This window comes from Dasypus novemcinctus, chromosome 5 (assembly GCF_030445035.2).
Source record: "Dasypus novemcinctus isolate mDasNov1 chromosome 5, mDasNov1.1.hap2, whole genome shotgun sequence".
Lineage (NCBI taxonomy): Eukaryota > Metazoa > Chordata > Mammalia > Cingulata > Dasypodidae > Dasypus > Dasypus novemcinctus.
In genome coordinates, this window is record NC_080677.1 from 135,131,822 (window position 1) to 135,145,181 (window position 13,360).

The 13,360-nt window shown below is 37.4% G+C and overlaps 1 protein-coding gene across 1 annotated transcript in view; it reads left to right on the forward strand.

The window, feature by feature from the left end:
- Positions 1 to 13,360, forward strand: part of DPP6 (dipeptidyl peptidase like 6) — a 1,316,366-nt gene that overhangs the window by 64,183 nt on the left and 1,238,823 nt on the right. The window lies entirely within an intron of this gene.

Here is a 13,360-nt window from a genome sequence, read left to right on the forward strand (position 1 = left end):
CAGACCAGAAAAGTACTTGAAAAGGGAAACAATAAATAAATAAATAAATAAAATCAGCTGCCTTTATTCCTTCTCTTCAAGGCCCTTGGACCTGGCCTGCTCCCTATTACTGGATCCTTAGCTCTGGTTTGAGCAGATAAACAGTGGCAATCTTAAATATCTAGAACAAGTTGAACCAAGAGTCAAAGAACAATAGTACCACATAGCTACTTAACATAAATCCCTTGCCAAGAGAGAGAAACTGAACATCAGAGCAAACTCAGAATCAGAATGAGATGCCTTAGACATCAATGAAAAATTACAAGCCATATTAAGAAAAAAGATGATATGACTCAGGCAAAGGAACAAATCAAAGCTCTAGATAAGACACAGGATTTGAAAGAACTAATTAATGAGGTTCATACAAATCTCTTCAATCAAATCATGGAGTTGAAGTACAAAATGGGTAAAGAAAGAAAAGACATTAAAAAGACACTTGGTGAGCACAAAGAAAAATTTGAAATCTTGCATAGAAAAATAACAGAGCTTAATGGAATGAAAGATATAGTAAGTGAGATTAAAAATACAATAGAGCAGGAATTCTTAACAAAGGGTCTGTGAGCTTGAATTGAAATTCAAAAAAACCGTTATTCTTGTGGGGACATATTGGTGCAGGTGTAATATATTTATTAAACAATACACAGTATAGTGTAGACTTAGTAAGGGGTCCATAGTTTCCACCTGACTAACAAAGGGTCTATGGAACAAAAAAGATTAAGAAGTCCTGAAATAGAGGCACACAACAGCAGATATGAAATCATGGAAGAATGAATCAGTAATGTATAGGACAGAAGAGCTGATATAGAAAAGAGAGAGGAACAGAGAGAAAGGAATGGAAAAAATTGATCAGGGACTTGGGAAGTTGAATGATAGCACAAAGCTCACCAACAGATGAGCTTTGAGCAGATGTGGCTCAAGTGATAAGGCTTCAGCCTACCATATGGGAGGACGTGGGTTTGATCCTTGGGGCCTCCTGGTGAAACAGAAGAAGAGAAAGCATGCCTGTGTGGTGTGTCAGTGCCCACGTGGTGAGCCAACTGCCTGTGCAGTGAGCCAGGTGCCCACACAAGTGCCCATGCGGCGAGCCATGTGCCCACACAGCAAGCTGAGTAACTGCACAGTGAGTCAGTGCCCTCACAAGTGAGTCACACAGCAAGATGACAATGCAACAAAAAGGACAGGTGAAGGGGATGGTCAAGGTGAAGTGCAGCAGAAACCAGGAACTGAGGTGATGCAGCTGACAGAGAACCTCTCTCCACATCAGCGGTCCCAAGGATCAAATCCCTGTGAATCTTAGAGGAGAAAAAATGAGAAGGGAAGACAAAAATAGAAATGGATACAGAAGATCATACAGCAAATGGACACAGAGCAAAAACAGCAAGGTGGCGGAGGGGGAATCAATCAATCTTTAAAAGAGTATCTGAGGAAATAATGGCTAAAAATTTCCCAACTCTCATGAAAGACATGAGTATCCATATCCGGGAAGTACAGAATATTCCAATTAGAATAAATCCAAATACAATTACTCAAGAGAAATAATATTCAGAATGTCAAATGCCAAAGATAAAGAGAAAATTCTGAAAGTAACAAGGAAAAAGTGAAACATCACATATAAGAGATGTCCAATAAGACTTAGTGCAGACTTTTCTTCAGAAACCAGGGAGGAGAGAAGGCAGTGGTATGATACATGTGGCAATTTGAGATTATTTTTGTGAATCCAGAAAAGGAAAGATTATGTATGTAAATTGGCCTGTTCTTCTGGGTGTGATACCCTTTGACTTTATTAAATTTAAAGGTTTTAAATTTACTTGATAAAATCAAATTAGGGCTTTTGCTTCAACCACATCAGTAGGGCATGACTCAGGTTAAATCCCCACCCCCTTGGGGGGCCTATATAAACTGACACTCACTCAAAAAGATCCCTGGAAAGAGAGAGTGTCATATTTGATCCTGGGGCCCCAGAGTGAGGTGAGCTATTTGCCTGATAATTTGCAGCTGAAAAGAACAGAGCAGCTGAGTAGCTGAGAAGTCCCCAGAAGAAATGATCCCAAATGGGGACAGAGAGAGAGAGAGAAACTGCAAGCCTACAGGAACACATAACAAGATTGACTTTGGTGAGAAAGCAACTTTGAGTTGGAGTCTTTAGAGCCTTGTAACTGTAGACTTTTACCACAAATAAATATCCTTTTTAAAAGCCAATAGATTTCTGGTACTTAGCGTCAGCACCCCTTTGACTGACTAATACAATGCAATTAAGGTACTGAAAGAGAAAAACTGCTAGCCAAGAACTCTTTTTCTGGCAAAATGTCCCTCAAATTTGACGATGAGTTTAAAATATTCACAGATAAACAAACTACAGATAACAAACTACAAGAGTTCATAAACAAGAATCCAGCTCTTCAAGAAACTCTAAAGGGAATTCTGCAGCCAGAAAAGAAAATATAAGAGAGAGAGAGGCTTGGATAAGAGTGTAGAAGTGAAAAATATCAGAAAGCATAACCAAAAAGGTAAAAAGATGGAAAAAATAAGACATGACATGAAAGCCAAAGGATAAAATGGTTGAAAGTAAGAAATGCCTTTAGAGTAATAACATTGAATGTTAGTGGCTTAAACTCCCCAATCAAAAGACATAGGCTGAAAGAATGAATAAGAAAATATGAACCATCCATATGCTCTCTGCAAGAGACTCACCTTAAACCCAAGCATAGAAATAGACTGAAAATGAAAGTTTAGAAAAAGATATTCATGCAAATAGTAACCAAAATAGAGCAGGAATAACTATACTGGTGTCAGACAAAACAGATTTTAAATGCAAAAATGTGATAAGAGATGCAGAAGGCCATTATATATTATTAAAAGGGACAATCCGCCAGAAAGAAGAAACAGTTATAAATATCTGTGCACCTGACCAGGGTGCTCCAAAATATATAGGCAAACTCTGTCAAAACTGAAAGGAGAAATAGAAGTCTCTGCAAAAATTGTTGGAGACTTCATCATGCCACTCAAATCAATAGATAGCAAAGTAGACAGAAGATCAACAAGGAACAGAACTTGAACAATATGATAAATTAGCTGCATCTGACGGACATATGCAGAATATTGCACCCCAACTGATCAGGTTATACATATTTCTCAAGTACTCAGGATCTTTCCAGGATAGGCCACAACACAGCTCTCAGTGAATTAAAGAAGACTGAAATTTTACAAATCACCTTCTCTGATTATAATGGAATGAAGCTGGAAATCAGTAATAGGTGAGAAAGAGGAAATTTGCAAATATATGAAGGATAGACAAAACAGTCTTAAACAATCAGTGGGTCAAAGAAGAAGTTGCAAGGGAAATTAGTAGATATCTCAGCATGAATGAAAACAAGAACACAACTTATCAAAACTTATGTGAGGGAAGCGGACTTGGCCCAATGGATAGGAAATCCGCCTACCACATGGGAGGTCTGCAGTCCAAACCCTGGGCCTCCTTGACCCGTGTGGAGCTGGCCTATGCACAGTGCTGATGCATGCAAGGAGTGCTGTGCCAAACAGGGGTGTCCCCCACGTAGGGGAGCCCCACGTGCCAGGAGTACACCCCATAAGGAGAGCTGCCCAGTGTGCAAGAAAGTGCAGCCTGCCCAAGAATGGTGCCACACACACAGAGAGCTGACACAGCAAGATGACGCAACAGAAAGAAGCACAGATCCCCAGTGCCACTGATAAGGATAGAAGCGGTCACAGGAGAACATACAGCGAATGGACACAGAGAGCAAATAACTGGGGGGAAGGGGAGAGAAATTTTTAAAATAAATAAATAAATCTTTTTAAAAAATAAGTTGACTGTAGATGTTAGGGTCAATTTCTGAGTTCTTGACTTGGTTCCATTGATCAATATGTCTGTCTTTATGCCAGCACCATGCTATTTTTATCACTGTAGCTTTATTAGTCAGCCATAAGGATGTAGAAGCAAAGTACCAGAAATCTGTTGACTTTCATAAAGACTCTTTATTTGGGGTAGAAGCTTACAGATACAAGGCCCTAAAGAGTCCAACTCAAGATTAGTTCCTCACCAAAGTCTGATGCCACATTTTGAAGCAAGATGGCAGCAACCTCTTCCTGGTCTCCCCCTCTTTCTTCCTCTTAAGTCTCCATGGTCCCTGCTTCTTCAGATCTCAGCTGTAACTGGCATAGGGCATGTCTCTTTTCCTGGGGCTTTATCTATTTTTGCCTTCTCCTTTCTGTCACATGGGAGGACCAAAATGACCGAGTTCTCAACTCTTCTGCATCTTCTTCTATGTGTCTTCTTGTGTGAGTGTCCATTTATATAGCTCACCAGGGGCTGGGGACTTAAACTGAGTTTATACCCTACTGATGTGGTTGAATCAAAGTACAAATCTTAACATAATTTAATCAAAGATATCGCAGCTGAATCTAATACAATCAAATGATATCACACCCAGAGTAACAGACCAGTTTTACAAACATAATCTCTCTTTTTTGAATTCATAAATAATCTCAAACTGCCACAGTAGCTAAGTAATATTCTTTAAAGTCTGGAAGTGAGAGGCCTCCAACTTTGTTCTTCTTTTTAAAGATATGTTTGGCTATTTGTGGCCCTTTACAATCCAAGTAAATTTGATAATTGGATTTACCATTTCTTCAAAAGAGGCTGTTGGGATTTTTATTAGGATTTCATTGAATCTATAAATCAGTTTGGGTGGAATTGACATCTTAACATATTTAATTTTCCAATCCATGAACACAGAATGTCCATCCATTTATTTAAATCTTCTTCAGTTTCTTTTAGGAATGTTTGTGGTTTGGGTTTCTGAATCCAGGGAGACCTTTTATTTTTTACATTTACATATAAAAGCCAGAATCATAAAACTCCTAGAAGAAAATGTAGGGAAACATCTCTAATATCTTGTAGTAGGTGGGAGTCTCTTAAACCTTACCCAAAGCAGGAGCAAGAAAAGAAAAAGTAGATACATCAGACCTCCTCAAAATTAAACACTTCTGTACCTCAAGGGACTTTGGGAAGAGGGTAAAAAGGTAGTCTATATAAATGAGAGAAAATATTTGAAAATCACACATCTGACAACTTTCTAATATCCATGAAATATAAAGAAATCCTATAACTGATCAATAAAAAAACAAATGGCCCAATTAAAATATGGACAAAACAGAGTTTCATATTCCATCAGGCAGAGACTACTGCCCTAACCGGCATGAATTAGCTACAGAAGAATGACCATTACCCTTTAGCTCCTCCTTAAGAATAGGATGTATATTCTCTGATGGGGGAGTCGAGGCAGGTTAGTGTAGGAAGCAGGGAAGGCTGCTGGTCATAATAAATCCATAACAGCTGGGAACTCCCTAGTCAGAACATAGCCATGAGACTCCTCCCAGAAACCCCCTGAGGAAAGACCACTGCTTGAGAACACAGCTATAACCATTACAGCCAAAATGCCCCCCCAAGAACCTAGTCATGGGTCTCATTTGAAACTCAAAAAAAAAAAAAAGATCCCTGGATAACTCCAAACAGAAAGGCCTCCCCCATTGGTTCCATGAAAGGTAACAGCTGAAGACAGAAAGGCAACCCATCAGGACAGCAAAGAGCTGAGAACCGTCCTTAATATGGTGAATGGGAAGGAGGAAAGGCCTTAAAAAGACCTACCCCAGGCCCCCATGTGTGTGTCTCACTTGCAGCATGCCCACACCCATATTATTGGTGTGTACTTTTCCTTTTTGTTGCTTCTTAATATACTGTTACTGGCAAAAAAAAAAAAAAAAAAAAGTGGGGAGGAGGTATGCAGCAAAAGATCTGAATAGACATTTTTCTAAAGAAGAAATACAAATGGTGAAAAACCACATGAAAAAATGTTTAAAAACGCTGAGTATTAAGAAAATGCAAATCAAAACTACCATGAGATATCATTTCATACCTCTAGTGGCTACTATTTTAAAAAATAGAAAACTACAAGTATTGGAGAGGATGTGGAGAGATAGGAATACTTACTGTTGGTGGGAATGTAGAATGGTACAGCCACTGTGGAAGTGTATTTGGCTGTTCCTAAGGAAGTTATATATAAATCTACCATGTGACTCAGCAATGTCATTGCTACGTATATACCCAAAAGAACTGAGAGCAGTGACACGAATAGACATCTGCATAGCAATGTTCATAGAGACATTATTCACAATTGCCAAAAGATGGAAACAATACAGTTGTCCATCAACTGAGGAATGAATAAATAAATGGTTTTATATACACGCAATGGACTATTATCCATCTGTAAAAAGAAATGAAATCGTTAAGCATATGACAACATGGATGAAACTGGAGGACATACTGTTGAGTGAAGCAAGCCATACACTAAAAAAGAAATATTGTATAATATCACTATTATAAAGTAAATACAATGAACAAACTCATGGAGTTAATAGCTAGAATATATGTCACCAGAGGATAGAATGTGGTTAGAGAATGGAAAGCTGAGGTTTAATATATGCAGAATTGGTAAAATGTTTGGAAATGAATACAAATTGTGAAAGCACATCATAGGATTTTTAATTAGTAGTGCTAACATATGGATGTGGTAGCATTTTTCCTTTTCAGTAATGAAAATGCTCTAATATTGATTAAAGAGATGAATGCCCAACTCTGTGATTATACCAAATGCCATTGATAGTATACTTTAGATAAATTATATGGTTTATGAACAAAAAAGTTGTAGTCTGGGTTGGGGGAAAATACACCAAATGTAAGAAATGGACTATTGTTAGTAGTAATACTTTGAGTATGTGCTTTCATAATTTGTTACAAATGTTTTGCAACAATGCTAGGTATTTATAGTGGGGTGATTTCTGGGAACCCTGTATGATGATGTGCGTGTTTGTTTTGTAAGTTCATACTTTCTACTATACACTTATTGTTTACATGTGTTCATGTATGAATATATACTTCAATAAATTGTTTTTAAAATTAAAAAAAAACCTTTATCTGTTATGTGGTTTCCAAATATTTTCTCCCATTGTGTAGTTTATGTTTTACTTTCATGATAAGGTCCTTTGAAGTGCAAAAGCTTTTACCCCTGCTGAAGTCCCATCTATTTTTTTTTCTTTTGGTGCTTGTGCTCTGGTGTAAAGTCTAAGAAACCATTGCCTAACACAAGGTCCTGAAGATGCTTCTCTACATTTTCTTCTAGGAGTTTTATAGTTCTGGTTCTTATATTCAGGTCTTTGATCCATTTTGAGTTGATGTTTGTATAAGGTGTGAGGTCGGAATCCTCCTTTTTTCTTTTGCAAATGGCCCTTTGTTTTCCCAGTACCAATTGTTGAAGAGACATTCTTTCTCAACTGAGTGGTCCTCACCCCCTTGTCAAAAATCTGTTGGTCATAAATGCGAGGGTTTGTTTCTGAGCTCTCAATCCTATTCCATTGGTCTATATGTTTGTCCTTGTACCAGTACCATACTGGTTTTTTTTAAAGATTTATTTTATTTATTTCTCTCCCCTTCCCCGCCCCCACCCCGGTTGTCCTCTGTGTCTATTTACTAAGTCTTCTTTGTCCACTTCTGTTGTTGTGAGTGGCACGGGAATCTGTGTTTCTTTTTGTTGCATCATCTTGTTGTGTCAACTCTCCATGTGTGCGGCATCATTCCTGGGCAGGCTGCACTTTCTTTCATGCTGGGCAGCTCTCCTTACGGGTGCACTTCTTGTGTGTGGGGCTCCCCTACGCGGGGTTCACCCCTGCGTGGCACGGTACTCCTTGCGCGCATCAGCACTGCACATGGGCCAGCTCCACACAGGTCAAGGAAGCCCGGGGTTTGAACCGCTGACTTCCCGTGTGGTAGACGGATGCCTTAACCATTGGGCCAAGTCTGCCGTCCCATACCGTTTTAATTACTGTGGATTTGTAATAAGTTTTAAATTCAGGAAGTGTGTCTTCCAACTTCTTTCTTCATTTTCAAGATGTTTTTTGCTATCCGGAGTCCCTTACCCTTAAATATAAATTTGTGTTTGGCTTTTCCATTTCTGCAAAGAAGATTGTTGGAATTGTGATAGGGATTGTATTGACTCTATAAATTGCTTTGAGTAGGATTGATATCTTAAAGATATTTAGTTTTTAAATCCATGAACACAGAATTTCCTTCCATTGATTTAGGTCTTATTTGATTTCTTTTAGCAATGTTGTAAAGTTTTCTGGGTGTAAGTCCTTTACATCCTTGGTTGGATTTATTCCTTGGTATTTGATTCTTTTAGTTGCTGTGGTAGATGGACAATTTTTCTTGATTTCTTCTTATTGTTCATTGCTTGAATATAGAAACACTACTGATTTGTGGGTGTTGATCTCCTAACTGATCACATTGCTAAACTCATTTATTAGTTCCAAGAACTTTGTTGTGGTATTTTCAGAATTTTCTATATATAGGATCATGTCTTTTATAAAGAAGGAAAGTTTTACTTTTTCATTTCCAATTTGGATGTCTTTTTTTCTTGCCTAATTGCTCTGGCAAGATTTTCCAGTACAATGTTTAATGACAGTGGTGACAGTAGACCTCCTTGTCTTATTCCTGATCCTAAAGGGAAAGCTTTTAGTCTTTCACCCTTAAGTCAGATGTTAGCTGGGGGCTTTTCGAATATGCTCTTTATCATCTTAAGGATGTTCCCTTCCATTCTCAGTGCTCGAAAGATTTTTATCAAGATGGGAGTCTGGATTTTGTCAGTTGCCTTTTCTGCATCAATTGAGATGTTCATGTGTTGTTTTCCCCTCCATTCTCTTAATGTGGTGTATTACATTAGTGGATTTTCTTATGCTGAACCACCCTTCCATAATAGGGATAAATCCCAATTGGTCATAGTATATAATTCTGTTAAGGTGCTGTTGGATTCAGTTTGCTTGTATTTTGTTGAGAATTTTTTGCATGTATATTCATATGAGATAGTGGCCTATAAATTTCTTTTTTCTTTTTCTATTTCTTTCTCTTTTTTTATGAAAGCATGTTTATTAACAACACATGATCCCTTTTCCCTCCTCCCCACCCAAATATGTGGTTCTTGGTTACTTGGTTGGTTCAACCTGGAGGGCACTGGAGCTTTTGGATCCCAAGTACATGAATGTGCAGGTGATATACAGATTCTGCTCCCAGCTTCCCATTGTTGGTCAAAAGTCTCACAGACCCTCAACCTTTGCTGTCTTCTTGGCCACAAGGGGCAGTTATCCAAGAAGCTGCTGATCCTTCTCTTCAACCTGGCTAATCAGAGGAATGTGCTTAGGAATGACCAGGAAGTGCACAGGAGCCAGAGGGGCTACATCACATAGTAGTGGGAGTAAGTTAAATTCCTCATCGTCTGTAGCTGGTAGTTAATACATTATGGTTGAAGTCAATAAGTCAAGAAATAGATGTATATGATTATACCCCAGGTTTTTGAAGGGAACCACCAGAAGAGCTGGAATTGACATCAACAAAAGTGGTTTCCTTTGAAAACTTGGACTAAGGATACTGGTGGTGACGATTTTAGTGATAGTGATGATGAGGGCTAATTTTAATTTTTATTCTTAATTTTAGTACTATTTTGAATTTTTATTCTTCTGTATATGAGTTATTTTTATAATAATATAATTAATCATAGTAGTAGTATAGTAGTAGTAGTAGTAGTGAAGAAAGAAGGAGAAGGAGAAGAATCCAAGTTAAAAAATTAAAGTCAAGGGCAGAAATCGAGTAATAAGCAACTATAGAAAAGGAATGTGAAACAATATTTTTCATAATTGTTTTGTGACATTGGCAATTCTTCATAATATAAGGTAGAAAAAAGCAGGATACACAATTGTAAATCAATATAATCTCTTTTACAAAAATAATACAAATAGAAAAGTCTAGAAGGAAACATTGTGTTTTAGTATATTTATGCATGATTAATTATTTTTGTGGTCTTCTCTATGATTTTGTGTCTAGAAAGTTGAAAGTGAATACATTTCTTTCTTGAAAAGTAGGTTTGTCTTGAAATAAAATGTAGTAATTTAAAACTGAAGTGGTAAATACTGTGCTTGGAACCATAGCTGGCTTTGTATGATGGAATAATTATTAAAACTAGGAACCAAGAGTCCTAGGTTTTCATCCTGAATGCATTGCTAACTGAAAGTATGATCCTATGTAAATCACTTTATCAGTGCATCAATTTATCTTCCAAATGGCATTTATATTTTCATTAGCTGCAACTGGATTATTTTAATGTAACCATAATACTTGTTTGCTGATTAAAGACCACAAAGTCCTATAGTAGGAAAGAATTTTTTTCGCCTAGCTCCAATGAAGAGACTCCTCTGAGATTAGAAAAGTCTCCTTGTAACACAACCAAAGGTTGACTTCCTGTGGCTTTTATCCATTGGTCCTAGTTTTATGGCTTGGAGTCTTCCAAAATAAATCTCTTCAGGAGAACATGTCAGCACTTCTCTTCTCTAGATAAATATTTCTACTTTCTCATCAGGCTGGTTTATGGCCCAATTAGTGTATTGATAATATTTGGTATCATTTGCTCATCAATACCCCATTTTTCTACTCTATCATTTGTAATGAGGTTTATCAAACTATCTATTTGTTGGGCAAAAATATTATTTATTTACTTATTTGTGTGCATTTAGCCTATCTAACAAAATACGTATTTGAAAGACCCCAGCCAAGAATAAATCCAAGTAATAAAATAAAAATTATGGTACTCCTTTAAAGATTATATCCTTTCTTCCCCTCTTAACATTTCAAATAAATTACCTTTTACATATAATTGTAATATCATCAAGCTTTCTAAGGAGCTTAAAACAACCTTAGCAATACTGAATTCAAATATATGTTCAACACAATATTTTTTCTAGTCTTTAGGAAAGCTTCATTTAAGTGCTTTTTCAAAGGTTTTAAAAATGATATATTCTGAGAGGGCCTTTAATAATTCTTGGCAAATACACTGAAATTCATTCCTTTAAAGTCAGCCTCCTTTCCTACTTCTAGAGTAAAACTACCCTCTCCTGTAAGTCTACTTGCCACCTTTGCAAAAATGACAACTTGGATTTCATTGATAATGTATAGGGAAGTGGATTTGGCTCAACTGATAGAGCGTCTGCCTACCATATGGGAGGTCCGGAGTTCAAACCTAGGGCCTTCTGACCTGTGTGGTAAGCTGGCCCATGCACAGTGCTGATGTGCACAAGGAGTGCCATGCCATGCAGGGTTGTCCCCTGCATAGGGGAGCCCCATGCCCAAGGAGTGCACCCCTCAAGGAAAGCTGCCCCACAGGAAAAAAGCTCAGCCTGCCCAGGAGTGGTGCTGCATACATAGAGAACTGATGCAGCAAGATGACACAACAAAAAAGAGACACAAATTCCTGGTGCCATGGACAAGAATGCAAGGAAAGAAGAACACACAGTGAATGGATCCAGAGCAGATGATGGGGGAAGGAACAGGGAGGGAAGAAATAAATTAAAAATAAATCTTAAAAAAAAGAAAATGTATAGTTTAATTTGCAAACTCTGGTTCTTGTTTTGCTCTATGTGATTACTGATGAAGGCAAGAAGCCAAACTAGAGGCCTTAAAAGGTCTTGCCAATGTCTAACTTTCTTGATTCGTTTTTGTTTCTGTAACTCTCCCAGGTTCCACCCTGTCCTTACCCTCTACCAGGGCTTTCTTATCTTTTGACTTCTGGTTGGATTTATCCAATGGGTGTCACTGTCAGAAGATCAGATATGGGAGGTATCAGGGTATTTATTTCCAGGATCCCACAGGTAAACAGTGTCTGCCTTCTCCTACTTAGCAGCCCATCATTCAGCCCTCTTCTGCGGCTTTGGTTTTAGCTTTCTAATGCTCCCCTCCCTTGCCCCTCTGGTGTAGGTCAACAGCCCTGGGATGTTCCACCATCCCGAGTTTATTGTTCTAACCCTCCCCACACCTTTGTAAGTAGCCATTTCATTAAATTCTTTTCAATCCTACTGTTGAGTGTGGCATCTGTTTCCTACTAGGACACAGGACTAGAAGCGTTACTATAGGACATTTAGGTGGTTTTAAGTTTTTATCGTAAAAATGATACTTTAATGAATGATTTTAAGGTAATCTTTATACATTTCTGACAATTTCCTACCAATTCCCCACCCACATATCTCTCCTATCAAAAGATATAACTTTAAAGTTCATCATTAGATCGCTCACCAGACAGTTTATGTCCAGTTTTATTCCCACTGGAGGGTGTCTCCCTGAAACCATCAGCAGCAGAGAATTCAAATCATGTATTTTTAAAATTTGATCTATAAGTATCTCTTTTGTTTGCTTATTCTGATTTCAGCCAGGACCATGCCCCTTTGCTCGTCCTTCGTTCAGAACAAGTTTAGTACTGGGTACCATCCCTTTACATGCCTACTGTTTGAGTAGTCTTTCGTGGCTCCCCGATGGCAAAGCAGCTATCAGGATGGACTATTGATGAGGCTGCAGGGACCAGCAGATAGTCCAAGGGAGAATTGTAAAGGCAGATCTCGTTTTTTGAAAGTAGATTTGTGTTAAGAGTGTGATTGGGAAGGAAGGAAACAACAAAGAAAGCAGAAGCAGCAATAAAAGAAATAATAGGTGCTTTCTTTGGTCCAGTTACATTTTCTTGTAATTAGGCAGTTAGAAGATTTTTAGCACATTCCATGAAAAATGAGTGAATGAAATACACATTTAAGCTAAACTTTAAGTAAGCTATTTACACTTAAGCATAACAAATTTCTTATGAGTATACAATCAGAGAAAAATGCTAGTGGGCTGCAAAGAATTAATAGTTACATATAACCATTAATATTACTTAAATCTAAAGAAGTTCATTAAAATTAAAATTGAGTATAAAATACTGTTGTAAAATGGTAACTCTATTAACAGTAAATATGATTCCTAAAAATAAGATTATATCGAATAATTTTTAAAATCATAAGTTATTTTAAAATGCAAATTGGATTGGCAAAAAACAAAAACATTAAGAGATGGGATAGAAAGAAGAAAAAGCACAATAGTGTCTCATTTCACTTCAAGGTTGGTTAAATGTTATAATAATTTTTGCGTATGTTGATAAATTGTTGAGTATAGAATCAAGTATGTGTAAATGCTTGAGAGGAGCATTTAATTAAAGAATGCTTTGTATTAATTTCATATCACTATAGAAAATGAAAGCAAGAAGGTATGTTGTTCTTTTAACAGCTTAGTTGAGATAAAATTTATATACTCCACAATTCACACATTCAAAGTGTGCAACTCAGAGATTTTTAGTGTATTCCTAGATATGTGCCACCATCACCACAGTCAACATTAGAACATTTT